The sequence below is a fragment of the Pangasianodon hypophthalmus genome, chromosome 18 (assembly GCF_027358585.1).
Source record: "Pangasianodon hypophthalmus isolate fPanHyp1 chromosome 18, fPanHyp1.pri, whole genome shotgun sequence".
Taxonomy (NCBI): domain Eukaryota; kingdom Metazoa; phylum Chordata; class Actinopteri; order Siluriformes; family Pangasiidae; genus Pangasianodon; species Pangasianodon hypophthalmus.
In genome coordinates, this window is record NC_069727.1 from 1324789 (window position 1) to 1329788 (window position 5000).

At 44.4% G+C, this 5000-nt stretch overlaps 1 protein-coding gene across 10 annotated transcripts in view; it reads right to left on the reverse strand.

The window, feature by feature from the left end:
• ppp1r12a (protein phosphatase 1, regulatory subunit 12A) overlaps nt 1–5000 on the reverse strand; it is a 94161-nt gene that overhangs the window by 48428 nt on the left and 40733 nt on the right. The window lies entirely within an intron of this gene.

Genomic DNA, 5000 nt, shown 5'->3' on the forward strand with positions numbered 1-5000 from the left:
AGAAAAGCGCAGGGAGGAAGAAAAAACACACAAAAAAAGAAAGAGAAAACTCTTGGATTTACAAAAATCCAAGAAGAAAAAATTTCATAAATAAACAAAGAAAAAAAATAATGATAAAGTAGTGAAACAGACAGATAAAAGAGATCTCTGTTTTTTTTTTCTCTCTCTCTCTCTCTCTCTCTCTGTAAGTCTGCACAACCTCATATCAGCGTCTTGGGTTGCTGTGACGAAGACACACACACACACACACACACACACACACGGCTGCGTGTCTAGAATCGGTGCCCAAATTTGGCTGCAGTGCAGCAGAGTACAGACTGTGTATGTGTGTATGTATGTGTCTGTATATCTGTGTGTGTGCCTGTGTGTGTGTGTGTGTGTGTGGTGTGTGTGTGTGTGTGTGTGTGTGTGTGTGTGTGTATTAGCAGGTGGAGATGATGAGGTGCGTGAACTCCACACACACTGTACAGGAATGTGTAGTGTGTACAGAGTGAACTTCAAATCTCACACACGTACACTGAGAGCACCAGGAGGAGAAGTAGGAGGGTGTGTGTGTGTGTGTGTGTGTGTGTGTGTGTGCATCATATCTCTATCAGTGCTGCTACAAAGATTACTAAAAATACACATGAACACACAGCAGCAGCTCTACCTCCCACACACACACGCGCACACACACACGCATACACACACACGCATACACACACACGCATACACACGCATACACACACACGCGCGCACACAAAACACCCACACACATGACTGCTGTAGGTTTTAATCTGACACACTTCCGCTTCCTCTTTCTACAACTCCAGCACTGTGTGTGTGTGTGTTTTATCACGTATAGTGAACATTTGTGCAGCGTAGATATGATCAGTTCCTGACAGTGACACACACACACACACACACACACACAGCCAGAGAGATGGATGGATAGCCAGCCAGACATATCAGAGTACGAGAGAGAGAGGGAGAGAGAGAGAGAGAGAGAGTACAAAAGAGCGATAAAGAGAGAGAGAGAATACAAAAGAGAGAGAGAGAGAGAATATGTGAAAGAGAGAGAGAGAGTATGTGAAAGAGTATGAGAGAGAGAGAGAGAGAATGTGAGAGAGAGAGAGAGAGAATACAAAAGAGAGAGAGAGAGAGAGAGAATGTTTGTAAGAGACAGAGAGAGAGAGAGAGAATATGAGAGAGAGAGACAGAGAGAGAGAGAGAGAGAGTACAAAAGAGAGAGAGAGAGAATGTTTGTAAGAGACAGAGAGAGAGAGTATGAGAGAGAGAGACAGAAAGAGAGAGAGAGAGAGAATATGAGAGAGAGAGACAGAGAGAGAGAGAGAGAGAGAGAATGTTTGTAAGAGACAGAGAGAGAGAGTATGAGAGAGAGAGACAGAAAGAGAGAGAGAGAGAATATGAGAGAGAGAGAGAGAGAGAGAGTACAAAAGAGAGAGAGAGAATATTTGTAAGAGACAGAGAGAGAGACAGAAAGAGAGAGAGAGAATATGTGAGAGAGAGAGAGAGAGAGAGAGTACAAAAGAGAGAGAGAATATTTGTAAGAGACAGAGAGAGAGAGTATGAGAGAGAGAGAGAAAATATGTGAAAGAGAGAGAGAGAGAGAGAGAGAGAATGTGTGTGAGAGAGAGAGAATATGAGAGAGAGAAAGAATATGTGAAAGAGAGAGAGAGAGAGAGAGAGAGAGAGAGAATATGTGTGTGTGAGAGAGAGAGAGAGAGAGAGAATATGTGTGTGTGAGAGAGAGAGAGAGAGAGAGAGAGAATATGTGTGTGTGAGAGAGAGAGAGAGAATATGTGTGTGTGAGAGAGAGAGAGAGAATATGTGTGTGTGTGAGAGAGAGAGAGAGAGAGAATATGTGTGTGAGAGAGAGAGAGAGAGAGAGAGAGAGAGAATATGTGAAAGAGAGAGAGAGAGAGAGAGAGAATATGTGAAAGAGAGAGAGAGAGAATGTGTGTGAGAGAGAGAGACAGAGAGAGAGAGAGAATATGTGTGTGTGTGTGAGAGAGAGAGAGAGAGAGAGAGAGAGAGAATATGTGTGTGAGAGAGAGAGAGAGAGAGAGAGAGAGAGAGAATATGTGTGAGAGAGAGAGAGAGAGAGAGAGAGAGAGAGAGAGAATATGTGTGTGAGAGAGAGAGAGAGAGAGAGAGAGAGAGAGAGAGAGAGAGAGTCTGTCATTTGTCTGGAGGTCAGACAGACAGGACAGTCAGATAAACAGAGACAGACAGACAGAAATCTGATAAGACACAGTGACACATGGACTGCACTGCTGATGCACCTTTAGTTTACTATCTCACTTACACACACACACACACACACACACACACACACACACACACCTCTGTGTAACACAGCTTTAATGTGTCTTGTGTTCTGATTCCTGAGTGTGTACACTTTCAGCTCACAAAGCACAGAGATAAATTTAGATCACAGCTGAAACAACACACACACACACACACACACACACACACACACACACACACACACACACAGCGTCATCTGGACTCTCAGGTCAACAACACAGCATTATTATAAATAACACACAGCGTCGCTTCACAAGGAGTGTGTGTGTGTGTGTGTGTGTGTGTGTGTGTGTGTGACTCTCTGCACCACTAGAGAGCGCTCGTGAGCGATACACTGTCATTACACTCATTATTAGTATTTATACCTCATCTCACAGAGCTTTATAACCTTTACAAGCACAGCAGGAAAACACAGACTCACCTCCTCAGCCAATCAGCATTCAGCATTCCATCACACTTGAATATTAATCAGGTCTAATCTGAATATATTTGAATATTAATTAGGTGTTGGAGGTGAAAACTAGCTGTTTATACTCAGACGGTTAAACTCGCTCGCTCCCTCTCGTAACTTCTGACCAAGAGAAAGTCCAGCATGGTCACTTATCTTAGACACGGACACTAAACACACACACACACACACACACACACACACACACACACACATACACACACAGTTTGTTTACCAGAATTTTTCATCATGTAAGTCAAGAATTCCAGGCAGTGATCAGATCCGAAACAGAGAATTCCCATGTTTCTCTCAACAAGCACCTAACTCTCAGCACATGCTCACATGTCTGTCCCACATCTGTCTGTCTGTCCCACATCTGTCTGTCTGTCTGTCTGTCCCACATCTGTCTGTCTGTCTGTCCCACATCTGTCTGTCCCACATCTGTCTGTCTGTCTGTCCCACATCTGTCTGTCTGTCTGTCCCACATCTGTCTGTCTGTCTGTCCCACATCTGTCTGTCCCACATCTGTCTGTCCCACATCTGTCTGTCTGTCAGTCAGTCACACATCTGTCTGTCTGTCTGTCCCACATCTGTCTGTCTGTCTGTCAGTCAGTCACACATCTGTCTGTCTGTCTGTCCCACAACTGTCTGTCTGTCAGTCAGTCACACATCTGTCTGTCTGTCTGTCTGTCCCACATCTGTCTGTCTGTCTGTCTGTCCCACATCTGTCTGTCCCACATCTGTCTGTCTGTCAGTCAGTCACACATCTGTCTGTCTGTCTGTCCCACATCTGTCTGTCTGTCTGTCAGTCAGTCACACATCTGTCTGTCTGTCTGTCCCACAACTGTCTGTCTGTCAGTCAGTCACACATCTGTCTGTCTGTCTGTCTGTCTGTCCCACATCTGTCTGTCTGTCAGTCAGTCACACATCTGTCTGTCTGTCTGTCCCACATCTGTCTGTCTGTCTGTCAGTCACACATCTGTCTGTCTGTCAGTCAGTCACACATCTGTCTGTCTGTTGAGGTACTGATAGTACAGGTTTGGGACGTAACGCCACCTACGACACTTTCAGGAAAGCTTCTGCACCGACGCAAAAACCACAATTCCCTTTAAAATCTGATTCAGAAGTTCACGATCAACATGCACCAGAGAGAGAGAGAGAGAGAGAGAGACAGAGAGAGAGAGAGAGAGAGAGACAGTGAGTGAGAGAGTGAGAGAGCGAGAGAGCGAGAGAGAGACAGAGAGAGTGAGAGAGACACAGAGAGAGAGAGAGAAAGATAGATAGACACAGAGAGAGAGAGAGAGAGAAATATAGACACAGAGAGAGAGAGACACAGAGAGTGAGAAAGTGAGAGAGCTAGAGAGAGAAAGATAGACACAGAGAGAGAGAGAGCGAGAGAGAGACAGAGAGTGAGTGAGAGAGACAGAGAGAAAGATAGACACAGAGAGAGAGAAAGAGAGAGAGAGAGAGAGAGAGAGAGAGAGAGAGAAAGGGCATGCAGTAAGAAACATTCGCAGCACAAATTTTTTTTTTTTTAAAGTTGACATTTGGGAACACTTTGGGTTTCTTGAAGCTAAAGGTTAAAAAAAGAGGAGAAGAAATAAAAGGTGTATACATTATACATTATTGTTTCTACAGTAACAGAGTATTCACAGGGACTTGACATAAACGGATTAAAAAAGTGTGTGTGTGTGTGAGAGAGAGACGTTTATGTAACGGTTGTGGAAGGAGTCTCCAGTGTCAGCGCTCTGTAGCAGTCAGAGGTGAAGCTGGAACTGTAAGACAGAGGAGTTTACGCTTCTTTGCGGTTTCTCAGGAACACGACAAGCTGCTGTTTATAGCTGCTCTAACGCAAGCCAGAACAGGAAGCAACGTGTTGTGTAACTCTAAACGGTTAAAAAGTATGAGGTGCCACTCTTTAATAAATAAAAGGATGTAAGTGATGAGAAGTTGCCGTGGTGTAAGAGGAATAAAACACTCGGCGACGTTCTGTTTTAGAAAACTAAACTCTTGTTTCTGTAATGATTCAGCAGAGCCTAAAGCAAGACTGAAGGACTTCTGATAAAGTGCACACTTCCTTATAAAGGAAGAGGAGTGTGTGTGTGTGTGTGTGTGTGTGTGTGTGTGTGTGTGTGGCTGTGACCCGATCCCTCTCTTCTTCTGCTCTGTGTAGGCCACCTAGAGAGGCGCTTGCAGGCTAACAGGAGCATTCCAGAGAGAAAATTCCCAGATAAGTAAGTGT